The sequence below is a fragment of the Argiope bruennichi genome, chromosome 10 (genome assembly GCF_947563725.1).
Source record: "Argiope bruennichi chromosome 10, qqArgBrue1.1, whole genome shotgun sequence".
NCBI lineage: Eukaryota > Metazoa > Arthropoda > Arachnida > Araneae > Araneidae > Argiope > Argiope bruennichi.
The window spans coordinates 36,062,073-36,087,024 of record NC_079160.1 but is presented as its reverse complement, the minus strand read 5'-3'; the positions used below and the strand labels follow the sequence as shown (position 1 = coordinate 36,087,024).

The 24,952-nt window shown below is 32.8% G+C and overlaps 1 protein-coding gene and 1 pseudogene across 1 annotated transcript in view; both read left to right on the top strand.

Moving 5' to 3' along the window:
• LOC129989483 (neprilysin-1-like) overlaps positions 1-24,952 on the top strand; it is a 459,015-nt gene that overhangs the window by 289,387 nt on the left and 144,676 nt on the right. The window lies entirely within an intron of this gene.
• On the top strand, positions 20,403-20,460 carry LOC129989531 (U6 spliceosomal RNA; annotated as a pseudogene).

Sequence of the window (24,952 nt, the reverse complement as noted above, 5' to 3'; positions counted from 1 at the left end):
TTCAGAACTGGTTTATTATACAACTATTAAAAGCAAAAATAACCTTAAGCTCAGATCAATACAAATTCTTTTACGCAAACCATTTCTTGGCCCATCTCTCAAACACTCCGTTTCATTCAAACAAAACTGAGAAGAACCTCAAACTCGAAACGTGATGCATCCCTTACATTCTTTAAAATGACTCCTTCTTCAGAACCAACCCATATCAAAACAGCTTCCACTAAATCTAAAAGCAATAAATCAGTGTCAAAACTCAATACATTTCCCAGAAAGCATCCTAAATAACGCAATCTCGCGCAAAGTGCTTAATCTCGTTGAGCCCTGCGCCCATGCCCAAACGAGACAAAAGCTCACCCAGGAAGAAAAAAAGACATCACTAAATCAATTAAAAAGAGTTACGTTAAAACTCTCCAAAGCAATTATAGAAGAGAAGATAAAAAAAGAAACTTCTAACTTGGAAACTAACTTGGAAAGTAGAAAAGCTTAAGTTAGTCCAAAATGCAATTAATTTTGGAAGATTTTTCCTTACTGGAAAAGCTTTTCCTTCTTTTTTTTCTGGAAAGGATGGAAAATTCCTGAGCACGTAGCAAAGCTCCGCCGATTTAGAGCTACGTGCCCGCGTTGTCGTCAATGCATCAAATGCCGCATATTTTCCAGGATTATTTATTTATGTTTCGAACACATTACGGGCGTGCTGCCCTGTTCTCTGATGCATTATGGAAAGCGCACTTCTCTCCTCACTCTTCAGAGAACAAGAGGCGTAAGTCCGTTCGAAAGCCTGTAGCTGCCACCATCGACAGAGTGAGCAATTTCTTAAATGTCTCCCATAAATTTGTAACAATAAATGCTACATATCTCGAATCTTGTCTTCCATGGCAGACCTATAAACGTGCTCTCTTTGCTGACATTTAGTTAATGTACAAATACCAGATAACTGACGTGTATTTCAGACATTTGTTTCCAACCAAATGAAACCTAAATTTGGCACGGAATTATAATTGTAGCCAAAGAATTATATACCAAATTTCATATAATTAAATTGTTCCGATTTCGAGCTATCGCGTATACATGTTATAAAAGTATAAACCGATAGACGATCCAGCCCTCGAAAGATTTGGTCCCAAATTTGATAGATATATGCACTTTAAGAGCCAAATTTTATACATTTTGTTCTTTTCTTTTGTAGATAGTCTTTTAACTTATTTTCGAACTAAATAGATAGACTTACTCTGAATGGAATTTGTTCGAATTTCGATAGAAATAAATCTACAGATTCGGTGTAAAGATCATATACTAAATTTCATCCCTCTAGCCGGAGTGTTTTTGTATTATCTAGTTCACAGATATATAACACAGCGATCGGCAAACGAAATTCCAAAAGCGTATTTCTCGGATTCAAAGAGGTTTGAAACAAGGAGATTCGTCTAAATCTTGTATTCTAATTTTTTGAAGATTATTCTTTTTGTTTCTCTTCTCAATGCTATGCTTTGAATACTAGAAATAAACCAACTAGAGTAGTCTTCCCAAGACTATCTAATAAAATTATGATTTCAGAGAACGCCATAGATGGCATAGGCGTACGGTAGTTACGAATTATTAACTTTTGGCATGGATTTAGGATTTTGACTGAATCTATCGTGTTATCCTTGGCGAATTATTTGGCGATTAATCCCTGGCATGCTTTAATAATATCTGAAAATCGCTTTTTATAGTGCTTTAGATACGTTTTTTTCAACCGATTGAAACAAAATTTGACAGAAAACTGCACTTGTAGTCACAAAATCCTGTAATAAATCTGATGTATTTAAGACATTGCGCTTTTGAATTATCCCTTTTACATGTTTCTGAAAATTTAGACCTATAGACAGTCAACCTATAGTTGGATTTGGCTCAAAACTTGAGAGGTATGCACTAGTGTGGAACGAAAATGCCTTAAAACTTTTTCTTAGATTTTACTTTGATAATAGTGTGTAAAAGTTACTTTTTAGGTTCAAAAACAATTTTAAAAAATTTGGTTGCAATATTACATTATCTTGAGATGCCGCAAAAAATTTGAAATTTGTAAAAAAAAATTGAAAAAATAAAAAATTTTAAAATGGGCCTTTAAAATTTTTCCTTAGATTTTACTTAGTTAATAGTGTGGAAAAGTTGCCTCTTAGGTTAAAAAACAATATTTAAAAATTGATTGCCATATTACATTATCCTGAAAGTCCGCAAAGAACTTGAAATTTGTAAAAAAAAATTGGAAAAAATGGAAATTTTTAAAAAGGACCTTCAAAAAATTTTTCTTAGATATTAGTTTGCCAATAGTGCTAAAAAGTTAGCTTTTAGGTTCAATAAGAATTTTTAAATAAATCTGGTTGCAATACAACCCTATTTCGAGGTGTTGCAAAAGCTTAAAATCTGTAAAAAAATTGAAAAATTATAAACTTCGAGAAAATCTTTTTATGAATTTTTCGTTCCTATAATGTTACAAAAGATTATTTTAAATGCTATATAAGCATTAAAATTCGAAAAAATTATTAACTGCAAATAATAATAATTAAAAAATATTTTATGTCAAAATTTGCGTTTCATATTTCTGTATTCTTAATGATTACAAAATATTTTTGCAGACATACTTCTTTTTATTTTTTAAATAAAATAAGAAATGTGAATATAAAACATATAAAATGTAAAATATGTAAGGTGTATAAAATATAACATTTTGCCTATTTTAAATTTTATATGTTTTATAGCCTATAAATTTTATACTTTCATTTTATTATAATACATACATATAAATAGATAAATATTTATAGTGAATATCTTTCTTATACAATGAAACTAAACTTGAAATATGCTATGTTAGGGGAAGAAAGAAATATGAAAGAACTATTCAGATAGTTTGGAATAGTATAATTCTTTCATTCATATTGCATATGTATTTAAAATTATTTTTCATATTTAGCTTATAACATATTTCGTTCCTATAAAAATGAATTATTTTACCAAAAGAATAAATAGAAGCCATTTAGAATTTACGAAATATGCCGTGATAAAGTCGACAGGCAACAAGAAGAAAAGTATTTTTTTAAAAAACTGCCTGTTATTTCGTAAAAATCATTTCTCGTTTTAAGTATCTATTCAACTTTGAAAAATGGCCATCGATTCTTCTCGAGTTTTCTAATAAAGTGCCATCCGTCGATTTGGACAGCAACAATCTGTAACAAAATCAATCCGCTCGTTACAGCAACAATTTATCGGCACGTCAAACCCATCATCTTCCCATTCTTTGTCGGGATTAGTCCTATGACAAATCGTTGCAGGAAGCTTGGGAATTTTCCATCGACAGCTGTTTTCCGTGAACCGAGATTTTAGGATGAGTTCTGTTAAACGCAGATTGACGGACAACGTCTAGAACGAAGATGGCATCGTGGAACGATTATTGCTATTTTGAATTTGAAAGCATTATTTTTTTTTACTTTCAAGTCTACGAAATATAAAGAGTATTGCAATTATCAAAACAATTCGAACTCGAAATTTTGACGAATCTCCATGTTTTCGACCTCAATGAATTCGAAAAAACATTTTTGGAAAATGTCAGTCTATCTGTTACAAAGATAACTAAAATACGCTTTGAACTAGATGAATGAAATTCGGTTTATTGTTCTAACACCAAATTTGTGGATTACTATCAAATTTTGAGCAAAATTCCTTCAAAGGAAGTCTGTCTGTCCGAATATAAGTTAACACGATAACTGCAAAACGAAGAAAGCTAGATAAATAAAATTCAGTATGTGGATTTTATATTTATAGTGAAAATAATCTAACAAATTCTGAATCAAATTCAACGAGGGGTTGACTGACTGTCTGATCTGTACTTTCAGAATCATGTAAACACGATAACTCAAAAGTACATCAAATTTGGTATGTACTCCTGTAATTGCAAGTATAATTCTGTGTCAATTTTTTTACACAATCAAATGGAAAAAACGCATCTAAAAAATAAATTCGATTTTTCGGGTACTTTTAACTGCCCAAAAAAAAACTCGCCTAAGAGCATACGAGGGGTTCAGTAAAAATACTAAATTCGTGCAAACTTCAAAAAATCATAATAAAAAAAGTAATACTCGAAAAAAATTGCGGTTTGCGGGAATTTGTTCAGAGAGCCTTTGGATTTTGTTATTTCCATTAAAAAAATGTATTTAAAAACTACCGATAGATGGCACTCACATGTCATACAGAGACGGTTTATGCAAATCATCATAGAGGCATTTCACCACTTGTTTCCAGCAGATTGCGAGAAAAAACATGCCTTTGCAACATGGGTGCTCGCACAAATGGAATGTGACCCAGAATGGTTACTGAACATCATGAGGACAGATGAATCTCACTTTTCATTGCATGGTGACGTCAATACGCAAAACAATCGTGTCTGGCGACATCAAACCCTCGTTCGTACACGAACAAACCAGTACATTCTCCGCATGTGACTGTTTCGTGCGGTTTTGACTGCGTCCTTCATTCTAGACCCTTTCTTTTTTGAAGAGCGTTGTACTGTATCCAGTTGGAAAACCAGTTCCGTCACTGCAGAACGCTATCTTAGGCTTTTGCGTGACCACGTAACGCACTAAATGCGTTAATATTCCGTCACCTTCATGCAGGATGGTGTCGAGCCCCACGTTGCTAGTTCCGTTAAGACGTTCCTCCTAAACACATTCATTGAGGACAGAGTGATAAACAGAGGATGTATGAATGAGTGGCCCTCACGATCGCCAGATCTTTCTCCTGCTAACTTTTGGTTGTGGAGATACATGAAGTCTCATGTCTACCGGGGCTCTCCTACCACTTTGATAGAACTAAAATATGCCATTCAATGGGTCATTGGTGACATCGATGCCGATATCTTACAAGCCTCACTTGCTTAATACCTTGTGGTGGCGGTCATGTTGAGCATCTTTTGCTTTAAAATAAAATGCACTATAATGGTACTGTGCTTTGTTTTCCTGATTTGCATAAACCGTCTCGGTATGACGTTATGAACGCCATCTATCGGCCATTTTCTAAATACACTTTTTTTAATGGAAATAACAAAATCCAAAGGCTCTCTGCACATATTCCCGTAAACCGCAATATTTTTCGAGCATTACTTTTTTTTTTTTTTTGAAGTTTGCACGAATTTATGTAAGTAATGATAATTAAAGTAATGATAATTAAAAAGTAAAATAAATGCTGTAGTATAGTAGATTGTTTTTAATAACATCAATGTTCAATAACATGTTGAAGTGCATTTATTATTATTTTTTTTATTTAAATGACCAGTTCATATGTACTGTTCGTTTCAGTATCCTGAGACGACCCCTTTTCGACGATTCTATCTCACTAAGATGTGAGGCGCGGAAGGATTTTCGGAATTCAATTTATTGTTAAAAGTAAATGTCTCCTCCTTTCATCTTTCCTCTTAGCCCTATTTTGTTGAATTAAACCCATCCTGACGCATGCGCAAAAGCGCGGAGGGTTTTAGATTCCGCTGGCAAACAATAGGTAAGATTGGAAAATATTCATATGAAATGTGATTCGTGTCTAAATATTTTCTCCGAAAGAACTCGATTTAAAAAAATTGCGAAGCAAAGCTTTTAATCCATTTTTTTGAGTTAATAATTTTTTTATTTATAATGTTAATGTGAAAAGAATATTTAATTAAAAATGACAAATAGCATTTAGTGACTGTATAAAAATTTAGATTTTGTCATTTTTAGCTCTAAATTTATTGATTCAAATAATACTTCAGACGATTTAGAATCCTTTTTGTTCAACTGGAGGCATATGCCCATATTTTAAAGTTTAGAAATTAACTATTGCAATACAATTATAATAACCACGCTGAATATTTTATTGAAACTAATCTGAAACAGTAGAATGAGAGCCAAGTGAAGTATTTTATATTATCAACACACAAATTATCGATTAATTATTCATTTGTATTCCATTGGGGTAGCAGAGAAATGAGAATTACCCAAAATGAAATAATGAAGTGCCAAAACTTTAACAAGGTCAGAGTAATTTGCTTATCAGGCTACTACAGAGCGTACTGATTTATTAATCTTGCATACTAAAGAATTACCTGGAGGAGACTGGAATTATTAATTACTCTGTGAATTATCTTCAACTCTCTCTAGACTCATTAATAAAATGTTTGCTGCAGCAAATTGCCTTGTGCTGATACAAGATATATTTACACAAAAAATTACTTAAGATATAAGAAATTTCTATGCAATCCTCATTAATTAATTAATTTTTGTGAGTTGATTAAATTGATTTGTTTGATTGAACAACTTATTTTACAGAAAATTGTGTTGATATAAATTATATTGTACAAACACTAATTACGATGTTTGAAATTTCGATGTACTCTTTATTAATTAATTTATTTGGTTGATTAATGGAAATTGATTTGTTTGATTGAACAACTAATTTTGTAGCAAAATATTTTCATACAAATTATATTACAAGACATATTTACACAAAAAATTACTTAAGATATCAGAAATTTCTATGCAATCTTCATTAATTAATTAATATTTGTGGGTTGATTAAATTGATTTGTTTGATTGAACAACTTATTTTACAGAAAATTGTGTTGATATAAATTATATTGCACAAACACTAATTACGATGTTTGAAATTTCTATGTACTCTTTATTAATTAATTGATTTGGTTGATTAATGGAAATTGATTTGTTTGATTGAACTACTAATTTTGTAGAAAAATATTTTCATACAAATTATATTACAAGACATATTTACACAAAAAATTACTTAAGATATAAGAAATTTCTATGCAATCCTCATTAATTAATTAATATTTGTGGGTTGATTAAATTGATTTGTTTGATTGAACAACTTATTTTACAGCAAATTGTATTGATATAAATTATATTGTACAAAAACTACTTACGTTGTATGAAATTTCTGTGTACTCTTTATTAATTAATTGATTTGGTTGATTAATGGGAATTGATTTGTTTGATTCAACAACTAATTTTGTAGCAAAATACTTTCATACAAATTAAATTGCACAAAAATTACTATAGATGTATGAAATTTCCATGTACTCTTTATTAATTAACTGATTTTGTTGATTAATGAAAATTGATTTGTTTGATTGAACAACCTATTTTGCAGTAAAATGCTGGGTAAATTTTTGAATAATCCTACACTGACTTGTAATCAAGTATCTAATAATAAACATTGCGACCCTTCAGATTTCCATACAATCTTAGGAGGATATTTTACTAGAAATCTGGAAATAATTAAGACAAAATCTGTCGTAGATATAGGAGAGATTGTTAGAATTAAATTTTACTTTCTCGTAAACAACACACAAAAATAAAAATTATTGTAATCGTCAAAAAATTAGAACTCCAAATTTAGACGAATCTCTCAGTTTCTCATATCCTTGAATAATAAAAAAAAAACATTTTTTGTATTATATCTGTCTGTCAATAAACAGAATAGTACAAAAACTCAATAACATAGAAAAATGAATTATAAACGACATCTACTAACAGGAAATCTGTCTACTATGAATTGGTAGGAGCGAGGATAGAGCCTGGGACTTGTGGTTCGCAGTCCAGTAACATGACCACGATACAAAAGCAATAGCTCGGGTAGCGTAGCTGTTAACTGGCTTATAAGCTTTCACCACAGACTCCATAACTGGCGCGATAAACTCCACCGACTCACTGGTAGGGGAGTATAGGGGAGTATTGTGGTGAATAGCATATAATCCAGTTAACAACTACGCTACAAGAGCGTACGCTTTTGTATCATGGTTTAGTTACTGGACAGCAAACCACAAGGTCCCAGGTTCATTCTCACTCATTCACATATCATTACAAATTCAAGGAAACGCAATAGCTGCAAAATATTAAGAGCTAAATAGATAAAATATGAGCACAAATTTAAAATCTTTAGATATCTATTAAATGTTTAGCCAAATCTGTCAAGGGATGGGCTATTTGTCTGTCTGTACTTTCGTATGCATGCAACGAGATATCTCATAAAAGCATTCATCAGATAAAAGGAATTTTCATACAAGGTTGATTTTTTAAAGGGTATATTGTTATCAAATATTAGACCAATTCTGGAAATCTGTCTATCTGCCGATCTGTACATGCATTATATGTGATAATTCAAAAGCACAACTTCCTGGATAAATAAAATTTGAAGCGCAGTGTTAGCATCCAAAGTATGAGTCTATACCAAATTTTGAATCAAAAGTTGACCGTCAGTTAGTTTTTAATTTCGCATGTACATAAGCGTAATAAGAACGCAACAATTTATCTGAACTTTTGCGTTCTCATCATTACGAAGTGGGTCTCATGTGAGCGTCTAAAAATAAAAACATGAAATGCAATATTTATTGGTGTAGAGACATTTAAACAAAATGTAACTGTGTGCAATGTAAATTGTGTCGATAATAAGTGTATTCTCTGTTCAAATGCTGAGAAATAAGAGTTATAGATGCGTAAAAATACAGGAGTTGCTTTCAAATTATATAAAGAAGATTAGGAAAAAAAGCATAAAGAAAACGTTAAAAGGGAAGATGAGTTTAGTTCGTTATTATCTTAATTAGGATCTATTATCTTCGTCATGAATAGAGTCTACCCAAGAGGGGTCTCCAAATAGTTCTGTACCAGTGACTTCACTTGTCTAAATCTACCACTGTGCACAAAGTATCTTTTGGTGTAAAATCCGTACTGTTCGGCTTCTTTGAAATTTTTCGTTTTTTTTTTCACATTTTACTGTTTTTTATGATATTTCGACTAGATCAATATGTAAACAAAATCTCAATGTAGCTTCAGAATTTAAGAAGGGGAGAGGACAAATAGCAATACGGTACAGAGTAATAACGTATATATGAGACGTATGGAACATCATTTGGTTTCTCACTTCTCCTTTCATATATAGGAAAATCCTGACTGAAAGTCAGAAAATTTACTAGCTCAATAAATTTTTTTTGCTGTTGGCTGTGTTTTTGAAAGCAAGTTTTATCAATGCAGTAGACTCTCAAGTATCCGGTTTAATGTGGCGGAAGGACGGGCCGGATAACAAAAAAGCCGGATAGGCCGGAATACTATGATCTCGTTTCTTTTCCTACCAATACCAGAAGACAAAGTTATTGTACCAAAACACGCTGTTATAATAATACATATTTTCTCACTTCTTATTGACTACTAAGTCCTCTATTTATCTCAATTTACATAATATATGAATGGGATTTTTTTTTCACTTTATTCGAATTTCACTAGCTTGTACAAACGCCACATTCCAATTTCTGCCCGTTTTTTTATCAGTCCCCCACAGTACTTTCCTATCTCCTAACTTCGAAGTTACATTTTTTGCGATTACACCAGAGGCTAGTCGCTGTATAGAGCGAAATTTCTCCTCCATAGTTACTGCTACTTTCTTTTCATTTATAACCCATTTCGAAATCTTCACTATGGTATACTTTAATAAAAAACATTAAGCATACTCCAAGAACAATTTACGAATACTGTACTACTGTGCAATTATAATCAGGGACAGCAGCAACAATGGAGGTCCGTTACACACTGAAGAAACCAGACGCCAGGATCATAGTTGGCTTCTGATGTCTTGGCAGTGTTCTCAATGCAATGCCTTGTCTTCCTCTTTTAATTATGATAAAAGAAATCTATGCTGGATAGTACGGAAGCCGGATAGTTGCAAACCGGATACTCGGGAGTGTACTGTATTTGTTTTTTTCATTTATAACCCATTTCGAAATCTTCACTATGGTATACTTTAATAAAAAACATTAAGCATACTCCAAGAACAATTTACGAATACTGTACTACTGTGCAATTATAATCAGGGACAGCAGCAACAATGGAGGTCCGTTACACACTGAAGAAACCAGACGCCAGGATCATAGTTGGCTTCTGATGTCTTGGCAGTGTTCTCAATGCAATGCCTTGTCTTCCTCTTTTAATTATGATAAAAGAAATCTATGCTGGATAGTACGGAAGCCGGATAGTTGCAAACCGGATACTCGGGAGTGTACTGTATTTGTTTTTTTCATTTATAACCCATTTCGAAATCTTCACTATGGTATACTTTAATAAAAAACATTAAGCATACTCCAAGAACAATTTACGAATACTGTACTACTGTGCAATTATAATCAGGGACAGCAGCAACAATGGAGGTCCGTTACACACTGAAGAAACCAGACGCCAGGATCATAGTTGGCTTCTGATGTCTTGGCAATGTTCTCAATGCAATGCCTTGTCTTCCTCTTTTAATTATGATAAAAGAAATCTATGCTGGATAGTACGGAAGCCAGATTGTCGCAAACCTAATACTCGGGAGTGTACTGTATTTGTTAAACTGTTTTTAATTCCACGCATTTCTTTTGCTTTGTAATTCAGAACCGAATCAAGAATTGGCGCTACAAATCTTCAATACTTCATACCATTTCTGTTCCAAATCGCATCACTTCCAGCATCAATACTCACGTCTAGTTCAAACCCTTAAACCATTAATCAGAAACGACTTGTTTCCTGAACTCTTCGAAGAATGAAAAGAAGAGGGTAAAGTTTAGAATGAAAAGAAGAGAATAAAAAAAATCAGTTTTGGCGCCAAAAGAACCGAGAGGAACATAAATCCAAACCACGGCGAAACCATTCGAATTTCGCTGAAAGGTGTGGACAAAAGCAAACAGATGTTAAAATTCAAACCGCAGAATTCGTAATCTAGTCAATTGGAGTGTATTTACATAAAAGGGGTGGAATGTGCCTGTTGAATAAATAAGTTCAGGGAAATCTAGAAAGCTTGGGGAGATTATTTTTACATAGATCTGCTATCAGTTTGAACTCTGGCTCATGAATAATAAAGTTGTTAAGTTGGTCTGTATCGTCTGCGTTTGTAGATTTCTAAACATTTACGTCGAGTGTTATTGTACTTTGTCATTTGGCAACACATTAAGAGTTTTTTTTCCCCCTTCTTCTTTTAGTTATTTGAATCATTGTGCTTCGTTTTATGAATGATTCCAGCAAACAGGGTTTGGCAAATGGGAGCGGTATTATGATTAAAATTGTGTTTCTCGAGTTTGATAAAGTAAGCACAGAGAATAAAAGAGGCATATAAAATATATTATTTAATTTCAATTTGAGTATTTGCGTACTGTTTCTTCTTTATTTATATTTATTTTTATGAGGATTTATATATTTATAAAACTTTCCGTCAATTTCTTAAAGAGACGCGCTGTACAATTCTAATTTGCTTTAGAATAATACATTTTAAAGCGCTCGAGGATTTATCAAAAATTGACGAAGTTCAAGGAGAATGCATCATGGGAAATTATTGAAATTTATACATCTCCCAAGTGTGGTTTGATGAAAAATGTTTTTATCATTTGTATTTTATAATTTTATGTGAAAGATATATGCACATTGGTGAATTCTTAAAAATATATCTTGATTCATAATGCAACTTCTATTTTAACATTTGTTTATTTAAGATATGTTAGAACGCAGTAATAGTGCAATTTGAATGAGAAAAACTTCTTTCCTCGAATTTATCGAATAAATTCATCTAAAGATGTTACTTAAAACTTATCCAAAATATGGTGCTAAAGGCATATTTTTTATATGTGCTAATCCAGCTCTAAATGCAGCCTAGATTTTAATTTCACCAAAGAAAAAATAATTGACGCATTTTTAAAATTCAAATTATTATGTATTCAAAACTGTTAATTTGATTTTAATGTTCTTTTTTATACTTTGATTTGGTCATATTTAGATAATATATTTTTCATAACAGTAATAATAATTGCGCTCAAGTAAATGAATGCATCAAACAATAAATTTGAACTGGTTTATTTAATTATATAGATAGATTAAAGCTACAATGGTAAAAATCACTTTGTAATGGAATTTCAGTTTTAAATTATATCCATTGCACAGATTTAATTGAATTCACCACTTTTGTAAAATTTGGATTAAGATAACTCTCTCTATATTGTTAACAATATCATATTTGTGTTACTATTAACGGAATGCCAGGGATTAAACTTGCCAATGATCACACGATAAATTCAATAAAATGTTAAATTTACAGCAAAAGTTAATATTTCGTAACTATCGTATGCCAGTGTCATGCAGTGTGTTCTCTGGTATCAAAGTTTATTAGACAAGTTAATCTTTAGGAGATTACTCCCTATGTTTTCTCCGACATTTCTAAAACTGGAATGTTTTTAATCCATTTTTATTATTATTTCACAGCTTCTGTTTGTTCCTATTTCTTATTAAAATTAAATAACTCTGATACTTCAGTTAAAATTCTACATTTCCTCTTACGCTGATAAGGGAGAAGAATTAGTTATCAAAATTCAAATACCAAAATTCTTTTGACAATTTTGCTATTTATAAATATTACACATAAATATAAAGAATAACATATAGCAAGGATGGATTTTATTTACAAACAAAGATAAAAGCAAACAAGTTAATTTTATATACGCATTTATTTGTTAAGAAATATATAGGCATATAGCAAGACATACAAATGAAATTAATATTTGCTTATATTGTATTTCTTGATTTTTAAATTAAGATATATTCCCATTAAATTAAAACAACACTATTATCTGTATTGAAATTATATTTCTCTAAGAAATGAATAGTAAAATAATAATAAAAAACGAAAATAAAACATCAAAAGACAATTTTTCAAACTAAATATTTTTCCAATTGCAGGAATTTAATTAAAAATCCAACTTTTCAAAACCTTTGAGCACTAGTACTATCAAAATTGCTTCGCTAGCAAAATTCCTATCCAGCAACCACCTCCATCAACCCCTATCCCAGCCCCAGTTCTTAAATTACGATCTCATTAACAACCCTTGAGAACTTTCTGTCCATTCAAAGACCCCGTTAAGTAATATTCACTGCTTCGTTTACAAGAACTCGGTCGATAAATTGTGAGCGCTCGCTTTAGTTCTCCATTCGGATCTCTTCGGGACCCTACTTAAGCCGAAATCAAACGAAAGGACCCGAGCTTAAGTGGTTCTCTCCGAGAAAAGTCGACAGAAAAAAATAACCTGCGAAGGAAGTTCACCTGCAATTAATTAAAAGTTGAAAAGGTGCGAAAGAGACAAAGTGAAGAGATTTTCTAGGAGAGCTGCGAAGTAAGATGGATTATGTGGGGACTTAGGAAGTTAAAAGAGGAAAAAGGAGTTAGATGTGAAGATCGTATCCGCCTTTCTATCAGTTGATTAATGGCGTTCCAGATGTTAAATGGTTTCGCAAGTTAAATGTGACAGATGTGAAATTGTACAAGAGTCTGATTATTTTGTAGCAATCTAGATATGTTAACCAAGAAATGTGTTCGAAAGAGCACTTAGGTACCATTTTTCACTTGATTGCAATTAATGATCTGTATATCTTAATGTCTCCCTGTTCTAACGTCACTCAACGCAGATTTCTTTTGAATTTTTGCATAATTACGCATGAAATACTTTCAAGATTTTCCCCAGATATTGTGTTTGCTTTCTCTCATGAATTATATACAAAGATAAATATCGCAATCATTAAATAATCGATACGGAGATTTCGATAAATTTCCGCGTTTCGAAGTGTTACGAACCTGTGATGCTGCTTCCCAGCATAGCTGGTTCCATAGGAGGTTCCAGAGCTTGGCGACCATTTGGCGACTTGGCGACTTTGGCGCCAAAATCGATTATACCCGAAACATTGAGAATTTTCCCGATCCGTCCAATAGGAACGGAGATACGCCTCGAACGTTCCTGATTGGTTGAGAGGCTTCTAACCCAGCCTCCTGAGACTTATAAAAGGAAGCACCCGCAGCTGCCGGGCAGTAGCGGCGAATTGAGGAGAAGTCAGAAGCGACAGAGCAGAGTAGGTGTGAACCGGTGGTGAATCGAGTCGTGGACAGACGGTGAGTCGGGTGGTGAACCAGTCGTGAATTGGAGTCGTGGACCAGTGGAGTCGAAGAGTAGTCGGAAGCGACGGTGAAGAACTCGTCTTCCAGAGACTAGTGGAGCAGCGACGGAGTAGAGCTGGTGTATACTGTTGTATGCTGCTGTGTATGCTGTTGTATGCTGCACGTCTCGGCTGAAGATAATCGTCTTCTGTGCTGTATATAGCTGTCGTCTTTGTGCTGTCCTGTGTGTCGTCGTGTAAATAAACGTCGTTGTTCATTTTCTACTGCCGCCTGCTGATTGTGCGTTCTTTACACCATACAACTCCCACTATCCAAACGAACCCCCGTGCAATTTCGTAACAGAGGATCCAGAAGTCCAAAGGAAGATTTATTATTATGCTCTTTTGTCTGTTAGTACAATAATTCGAAATCGAAGGAAGCTAGACGAATGAAGTTTGATATGATTTTAACTCTAAAATTTCTAATTTCCTTCAAATAATGAGAGAAATTCATTAGTGGAAAGGTTCTTCGGTAATATGAAGATAACGTATGGATTTTTGTGCTAGAGGTTTTTTTATTCGAAGTCCGATTCCACAGCGTAAACAGGACTGGTGCACATTAAATTTGTAAGATGATATGATTCTGAAATATGCTGAAAGAGGCTGCCAACTCGAGAATTGTCCTCGTCATCTGACTATGATTTCAAAGTTATAAGATCCATACCAAAATAGTCCTAATATTGCTTCCAAATGGGCTATTAATCTAATTAAACTAAACTAAATTTTCAACTGGAAGTTTATTCATCTGCCTGCACATCCAAGCACATGCGAGTACGATAAGTCAGACACTCAACTAATCTGGATAGATGACCTTTTGCGTATGGTTTTATCACCAAAATTTTACATCTGTGTCAAATTTGAATCAAATACATCCACAGTTTGGCAGTCTATCAATATGTTAGATCGAGAAAAGTGAATAAGTTAAATATATAGTTATCAATATGTACTCTCTGCCTCATAATTGCAGATTTATGATAAATTTCGAATTCAGTCCGTTAAAGTGAGAAACTCCAAAATGCATTCATTTTTAAAATGTATATTCAAGAGTCGAAGGGAGAAATCTCCTCTAGCTTAATACCAGGCTTCTTTAATTTTATGTACTAAAATATAGTACTAGCCTCCTTCGTCGATCAGCTGTCCCGACTATCATTATTAATAGTATCAATTTAATCATGCCAACCAGCTTTGACGACTATAATTTATCACACCATTAGAATGTTCTTTTATTAAATTTAAACTATTAAATTTTACACTAAAATTAAATTTAAACTGGCTTGAAACTATTTAATTTAACACGCAACAAAAAGTCACGAATGTGCTCCCAGCTTTAGTCTTGTTTATATCACAACACAACGAATGTCCATCCCATGTGCTCCCGATTTAAGTCTAAATATAAACACGCAAGAAAAAGTTATCAGTGTGCACCGGCATTTCGAAAAAATCAATAGCAACTCACAATAGATTAGTCCTTCGTTTTCTTCTGGCTTCAGTAGTTGATACCATCACATACAAAAACTAGTCTATTTGCTCTCGGTTTTTATCTAGTTAGTATTCACATAAAAAAAGTCTCCCGTTTGCTACCTGCCTTAGCCTTGCAAATATCCCACTCAACAAAACAAAAAAAATCACTCATGTTCGTCCGGATTTAGCTTTAGTTAATGCCGCCAAACTAGATTATATTATCATTCATAAATGTTGAAATTTCGACTTAATATTTATAGTTAAGATAATATAGATCGATCAGTAAAATATTCCTATCTTCTGGTTGAATCATAAATATGGTTATAATTAGTTTAGTTATATTAACGTCCCGTTTAAAGCAACACTAGGGCTATTTTGGGACACATCTTGTAATTTTGAACCTTGGTCAAATGACGAGGACGACACCTGAGCTGGCACCCCCCCCCCCCCCTCTCCACACCACACCACACCAACGGGAGGACGTTTGGCCCTGATAGATTTATCGTGCAACAGACCCCCTTATACGGCGGTTCTTCGGTAGAATGGGATTTCCAACCTGAAATCCTACGGCTCACAAACCGAGACCTTACCACCAGGCCACCACGGCCCAATATGGTTGTAATAAATCAGTTAATACTTTCTTAGAGAAAACTATCATTAAGTTTTCTTTCTTTTTTTTTATTTTGCTAACTTTGTAATAAGGGTTTCATGTCAAAATTCTCAATTTTGCGTTAAGAAACTGCTATTAAGTCCAGAGAAACTCTATTAGTCTTTTCATCAGATCACCTTAAATACCACGCCGACATTCTTTATAAAAAAAAACGATTTAGTACAGCAAATTCTTAATATAATTTGGAATTTCTATTAACGGTGCACTAATATTGCGAATATTCTTTATGAAAAAGCAAATGACTTAATATAGGAAATTCCAGAAGCAAATAGGGAAAGTTAATTTAATAACTTGCAGTACTTAGTGGAAACTTTCATAACTAAAAACGAAGTCCAATATTCAAGAATGTGACTTGAACGATCATGATGATGAAATTGTGTTGTTAGAAATAAGTTAATGACTATTGCGACCAAGTAACGCTCGAAAACAAGTAATTTGATCTTTAGCTAAAGTTTGATACCAATAAATTTGTGTTTCTGTATACACAAAAAGATAAATATAACCGAGATGTTTTAGTGAAAAAATGTTTATTTATGCATTTAATCAAACTTTTTATATTACTATTCCAAGATATGATAAATATTCTTTTTTATACAAAAAAATATTTGCCTTTCTATCTAAATTATATCATCGATTTAATAATCGCTATCAGATAATGGTCATGAGGCAGAATAATTGTTGTAGATATTAAATTATAGTTATATTGGAAACATGGAAAAAATTTAATGAATTAAATATAAATCCTTTAAGTTTTATATATTGTGATATTTTATCCGTTTTTACTTTTTCATATACGTAGTGTAGAGAAAATATATTAATCATAAAAAAAAAAAATTGAACTTTTGACGAATCTCCACATTTTAAACCCCTCTGAAACACATTTTTTGAAAATGTTTGTCTGTGACAAAGATAACGTTAAAAACGCTTTCAGCTAGACGGCTGACACACAATCTTTACACCAAATTTGCAGATTTCTGTCAAGTTTTGAGTAAAAAATGTTCAGAGGAAGTCTGTCTGTCATGCTGTTCGAATATAATTTAACACGATAACTATTAAATGAAGAGAGCTACATAGATAAGATTCGATACACAAATTTAGCATCTTTAGCCTAGACACCAATCAAATTTTGATCCAAATCCAACTAGGGATTGACCGTCTGTCGGTCTGTAATTTTAGAAACATGTCAAATTTAGTATGTGATTTTGTGTTAACAAGTGTATTTTTGTGTCAAATTTTTGTTTCAAATTGGTTGGGAAAAACTAGTCTAGAACACAAATTCGATTTTTGGATGCTATTAGTTGAGTGGAAGAGATTAATCGCCAAATAACTCGCCAAGAATCGCACGACAAATTCAGTCAAAAAGCTGAATTCCCGCCAAAGGTTAATATTTCGTAACTATTGTACTCTAAGGTGTTCTCTCGGATAACACTTTTGTTAGAGAGTATGCAAAAAAGTTTTGAGAAGACCATTCCAGCTGGTTTTTACAAAAAATTAAATCGTTGAGCACAGAAAAAATCTGTATTTAACAATTTTTTGTAGTTCTCCCGGATTGAAAAAAATGACTTACGATGCTATTGTATTATTTTATTTTATTTATTATTGTTAAATGTATATGATCACTTAAATACTTTAAATTAGACTTCATTTAAAACCAAATACATACACATTAAATTATATTCTTACCAAAATTGAATTTATCTTGTGTTTTATTTTTCTGTCCATATTGAATTGATGAAGATTATTTTTATATAGTTAAGTCCCCGAAAAGCTTCTACATCAACTATTAATAACCGTATTACTGTTAAAAACCGTATGCACAGAATAAGTACAATGCCTTTTTTACTTTATAACGGGGGAAAAGATTTTAATCATTGAAAATAGTAATGTAAATTTCTATCAGTACATGATCTTGTTCTTAGATTTTCTTATAATTATATAGATGACACAAGTTCATTTTTGTAAACAATGAAAAAAGAAAGTAAATTTTTAACGAAGCAACATCGACGGAGGAAAAAGAGAAATGCATGTTGGACTTTTATGAAAATCTGATCTGTGGCTTCTATTTATCGAAAATTTAGGTGTTCTTACCGATATTTGTCCAATTAAACATGTTATATTTTAATTATTTCCTTCGTTTTAATATATTAATTACTCATTATTTATATGTATAAAACACTAGTGTGCGTGGTACAAAAGTCGTTCTTATTAATTATTGTCGAATGGCAACAACAAAATGGCAAATGTAAACAAATCGCTATATGAATATTTCAAATTGCTTTATTGAAAGTTTTTATAATAGCTCTTAATTTAACGCTTCGCTAAACTAATAAACGGGATTGCAAAACATTAATAGAAATGCTCGGATGAGGGCTTGACTTGTTACTAAAATCTTCATTTAATCACCGAAAAGAAGTATAGATGAAGAGATATAGATGATCGAAATAGACGTCAAATGGTTTAATCAAATGTAAAAATACACTTGAATCAAACAGTAATATTACAGTCCTCAGATAGATAATCGATAATAATTATCGATAATCTACAGTAATTGATATTCCTAATTGTTGCTGCTCTCTTCTTTTTTTTTTTTTTTTTTTTTTTTTTTTCTTCTTCTTCTGTTTTAAACAGAAAAAAGTTCATTAGTTCTCTTTTCTTCTGATAAATGATTATTTTAATGGCTCCATTTAATAAAGGGGTCAAATATTCAGTACCCACCGGATTAACGCGAAATCACTGATAAGCCTTCAAAAATACAAATCAATATCATTCAACACTTCATTCCTTTTCCTATTTGCTCACGATACATTTGCATTCTGTCCTCTCCCCCCCCCTTCATTACATATTCACATCGCCTCCCAGAATTCAATGCGACGCACCACAGGCGCGCACAAATCCCAGCTAATACTTCCAGCATTTTTCCGACTGCATTATTTATTAATTTGCAGCCAAACAAGCCAACAAAAGCCTGCTGCGGTCCCAAGTAGAAAATAAACACGCCAAATTCTACAGTGTAATCCCCCGCGAAATAAACAGAAGCACTCGAAGCTTTATACGGCAGGCAGGTAATGAAATCGGTCTTCAGGGGTGGTGGTTGGGCGGGCGGCAACCACCATAAATTCGTGCATCCGCCAAATGAGGAAAAATGAGACGTTCGCAACCACCGTGCTGATGCATTATTCTGGCTGCTAATCTCCCCTGGTCTATTCTTGCGGAAGTGAAAGGATTTGGTCCGGAAAGAACGTGCAAGGAATGCTTTTGCAGGACATGATAAATAGGGAAAATGGCGGGTCTGGAATATTCAAAGACTTTGCTGTTGTTCTTGGCGGCAGATGCATCAGTGATTCAAGGTTGGTTGTTTTTCATTTGGCGCTTTTTATTAGGCTGGTTTCGGCAACAGTAAATGAGAAAGTAGCGTCTGCTGTCTGGAAATAAGCAGGTACATGAATAAGTATAAAAGAATTCGTTTTTAATGCAAGCTTTTAATTAAAAATGGAATTTTTAGAACTCATTTGCATGGCATGGCGCGTGCCTCTCGCTCAAAGAATTACAAAATTTGTTTAAAGTATATCTATCAGTTAAACATGATTTAAAATGTAAGGACCTAAAATCCAATAAGAGGAAATAAAATTCCTTTAAAATTCTTGGAAGGCGGCGCTATATTAAAATTAATATAGAATCCGAAAAGTTGTAAGGTAATAAAAGTGGCAATATTGAATAAAAAATTTTATTAAAAGTAAAGGATTCCCCAAAATTAACACAAGATCTGAATTTGCCACCATTCGCGCAGTAAATTGTTGGCAACCCTATTAATAAAACCATTTGACACCTGATAATTTAGGGTTAGTAAAAATGGAGCGTTACAAGATAGAACAACGTGTTAATGCAAGATTTGAATTAAAGGGTTTATTTTTCTTTAAATTGTTATATTTTTATTGAATTGTAAAGTACACAGGATAGGGTTATGTACAGAATAACACTTAGACAAATGGTCACCACACCTTAGCTGGCACACATGCATTCTTTAGTCGAAATTTTCCATGGCCATTTTGCGTATATGTGGCTGAATTTCATTGATACAGCATTGAATTTCGTCCTTCAATGTACGCGTGCTTGTTGGCATAGACCTTTGACTTCAAATAACACCCTAAAAATAAATCTAATGGTGTTAAATCATACAATATTGGGGGCCAATTCTCAAATTTTCGAACTGTGGCCGTCAAACTTTCATTATTTTTAAAATACGTATTGTACAACAATGAAATGTACTCGCTTCGGAAGTACATATACTAAAATTGGAACGAAACAGAGAAGATTAGCATGTACGACAATGAAAACACGTTGTTCTATCATGTAGGAATATAGTACAAGTATATCATATGTACATCATTTACTAATCCTAAAATATCAGCTGTTAAATGGTTTCTTAACAGGTTGCCAACACTTTGATGCACGAATGGTGGCAAATTCATATCCCGCATTAATTTTCGGACACCCTTTTCTGTTAAGTGCTTGCATGTATTTTAATCATTTTTTCGCTTTAAAAAAGCATTTATTGAGAAAAATTGGTACAATATATATCAAATAAAATATTTTTCATCATTTTCTACAACTTTTTCCCATTTTCGTCCAATAAGTCTTGCAATTTATTGTCTTTGAATTTTCTTGATCTTCCAGGCCGTTCTTTGGCATCGAAATCACAACTATAAACCGTTGAAACCAAACCCAGCTATTTGGATATGACGGCGCAGCATCACCATACGTTTCTAAAAGTGTCTGATGGGCTTCGGCAACAGATTTCTTCAAATCAAACAAAAAAAGCAATGAATGTCGAGAATCCATTTTGGAGCGTTCCATGATTGAGTTCTTTATACGCTGAATTACTCAATAAGATGAAAGGGAAAACTTTCAAAATGATAGCAATAAAGTAATAGTAAATTGGTAAAACCCAAAACCATTGTCGTTTATATAGATACTTCACATGATTACCAATAGATGTCGCTGATTAAAATACATGCAAGCACCTAGTATTAAAAAAAATCTTTATTGGGGTGAAATAAACATTTTCTTTCAAGCAGTTTATTCCGTTTTTCTGCAGAGTACAGACAGGACAAATATTTCTTCAACTCTCCGCCACTACCTGAAGGGGTAACAATAACATCATTTGTTGAGAAATCAAATCATGTTCACTCTAAAGAAAGAAATGTCTCTCCGTCCACACCCTTAGAAACAAAAACTAATTTTTTCTTGCCCGCTGGACAAACTCTCTAGATCTGTCTCTAAGGAAATAAGAACTGCCCCGCTCGTTCTTTCAGACAGAAAAATACAAGCCCTCGACTAAAGACCGTTTTGTCGTGGGGTCTTTTATTCCCTGAGGCATTTTTCACTCCTATTATCGGGAAGAGTTCGTACCGGAAGCTCTATCTTGAGAGAATTCTCAACTGCTTGATTTTTTTTAAAGTAATTTAAGAATAAAATTCGGATCTTACAGCTTAGCAACACAAGAGTGATAGTTATTAAAAATAGTAAAGGTCTGAGATTTTTATATCAAATACTGATTTTTCTTATTCTTCATAGCCCTGAGTAGAAATGTCATGCGATAAGAAATAAAAAGCAGTGTATCATAAAATAATTGTTACGTTTCTATTTATGAAATGTTATTTATTTTTGTCATCATTCCTTTTACTATCTGTTTTTGATGAGTGAAATCCTCCAAACCATTGCACATGCGCCTATCAGTTTTGATTTCATCGAAATAGAATCACAAATAAAGAAGGAGCAACTTTTTTTTATTGTTTTTTATGAGCAATTAATAGAAACATTACAAAGTTTTGAATTAAAGCCAAATAATACAATTCAAAGACAAAACAAAAACCAACATCGGGAAAGATAACAAAAGAACACTCTCTGAACGAAAAATTTCGGCATTATGCTCTTCTCACTCTCTGAATATCACCTCTTTCATGACTTCTATGACCAAAAGTAAAAGGCATGAGATTCTAAAACGGACGGCAGTTGTTTTCTTGGTCGTCTGATGGAGTTGCAAATGCAGAATACTGATGTTGAAAATGATATTTGCTGAATCAATCAATCAATCAATTTGCTGAGTCGTTCGAATATATTTTTAACTAGATACCGTTCTCATCTAAATTTATGATTCCCCAAACAAAGTATTTTTAGGCACGAAATTGTGGCAAATATTGGAGATGAATTATTTAAACAATTTTGCTCGTGTTTTATTCATTATATACACGAACACTTCTAATGGAGTTTCTTATTACGGGCATCGTGCTATTAAAAATTTCAGTATCTGGATAATCTATTTCAAACTACACATTGTCTTTTGCTGAAATGTAATTTCTGATTCCTACATATTAAACTACTTAGATAATTAGGAGAATTCGACTTCCTTAGAATTCATCAACGGAAGAAAATCACATGAAAATGTCTTTTGGAACAATGAGCACACTTTGGAACAATAAGCACACATTCTGTTGCTGAATGCTATGAAAAAATATATACGTAACATAATTTTGCAAATGCATGGCAGAAAAGGGGAAAACATTTTGTATGAACTACAATTTCTTTTACTATGGGAGCATAATTTGTATAAGAGAAGAAGTGATAAGACGATGCATCTGTGTACATCGCGAGACAAAAATAAAGTAAAAGTAATTTTTCCGTCTGTATTTTTTTCTAAGAGATTCTCATACGGGTTTCTATGAGACGTGTCGACTTAGGAAAGGGAATCTTAGATCTTTGACTGGAATGCGTAGAGGGTAGGGATTTTTATACCTTCGCTTGTGGTGTGGCAACCAAAACGTCAGCAATCTTTTAGAGCACGTGTTAGAAATAATTAAATAAAAAATGGGATTTGGATCAAGAATGAAGAGACATTTCTAGATTAAAGTAAAGGAGCTAATTTACTAGGAAATTAATTAGAACTTAAAAAAATGTCAGTAAATGTACATTTATAAAATTGCAAAAAATCTAGAAAAATTGCAAAGGAAATAAAATGGCGTTATTAAAATGTCAAGTCTTTAAATTTTAAAATGGTGAATGAATCCGTTTTGTACAATAATATTTTCGAAAATATTATTGCCGAAAAACTCGTATCGTTTAGTTTTTAATTTATTAAAAATTATAATAACAATTTCAAAACACTCGTTTTGAGGTGCAATTTCCACAATCCAAAGTAAATTTGTGCCAAATTTGGTAACTCTAAGTCAAACAGTTTTTCCTGTAAAACGTCAATACCCATACATGCAGACATGCATATTCTCATTTATTATTAATAGTAACAGAGGTGAAGTTTCTTCTAAATATAAAAAAAGCATGTACTAATATATATTGATAAAATGAGCAAATTTATTATTTTAAATAATTACTATAATTCGATGAGGAAGATCTTAAAATGTATGTTTCATTCACCCAAAATCTTACTGCAAACTTTTCAGTTAAGAGCTCTTCTAAATTAATCCTCAAAAGAAACATTTCCAGATAATAGCGAAAAATTTCTCAAGGGACCAAGAAAAAATTTCCAAGTAAGAAGTTCTGCACTTGGAAAAATTTATTTTTCTGTTCTTTGAAAAAATGTGCGAGGAGTTCAAAATTTCTCAAAGACAGATCTCGAGAGTTTGTCCTATGGGCAAAGGAATTTGTTTTCGTTTCTCATGGCTTGGACGAAGTGGCATTTCTTTTTTTGGTGTGATGATGTTCAAACAGGACTTGTTTTCTCAATAAATGATGTTACTATTGGTCTTTCAGTTAGTAGTAAAGAACTAAAGAAATATTTACTTTGTTCATTTTTATATACTTATTGCCGTTTATACTGAGTGGTCACTATTACCATGACCAATATTATTTCCAATCAGTTAGAAACTGGGTATATAATTCAGAATAGGAAAAGGATTTAATTAATGTAACAAAGACAATATATTATCATGTGAATACATGATGTGTTTTTAGTTTGAGGTTATTGAAGCCTCAAAATACGCGGGCAGAAAATAAAGCGCATGGGTTGTTTGAAGCTATCGCCCGAAGAAGCACAAAAAAAAGGGGAATCAACAAGAAACTGCGAGGGAAGGTATCGAAACGTGTATATATATATATATATATATATATATATATTCCGGGTGTCCCATAAATTTTTAAATACTTTAAAAATTCATAAAAATTGAAGGACTGGGTATATTTGAATGCGGTTTGCGAAACTATTATTCTCATGAAGGGGGATTTTTTTTTTGATACAGAAAAAAAAATAATAATAATTCAAAAATTTGTCAATAGAGGGCGCTGCACACAAGCAAATCAGTGGAAATATGCAAATTAAAGTCTTATGAAAGGCAGAGTGAGCGATTGACACATCATTTCTAAAGGTTTGCATAAGGTTTGTATTAAGATGTTGACACTGGTGGATTGCACTATTGGTAAAATTGTTTAATGTCAGCAACGAATCGGCGGCTGAAGCCTTACGAAAGTTTAGGACACAGAAAAGATTGAAGAAAGGTTCAGGTCCGATCACTCCTGCTGGACTTGTTTCCCTAGTACGCCGTTTCGAAGAAACTGCAAGTTTGTGTCATCGGCCACGCAGTGGTGCACCTCGTTTAACAGACCGTACCCCCGATGTCTCTTCGCAAATGGACACGCTAAGGGAACAGTCTACAAGTGCAGTCAGTAGCGCACGACAAGTGGCACGAATAACTGGTATACCAAAGACTTCGGTGTACCGTATCCTTCATGGTGTATTGCAATTGTACCCATACAAATTGCAATCGCTACATCAGCTCTTACCAAATGATACAGCTAAGAGATT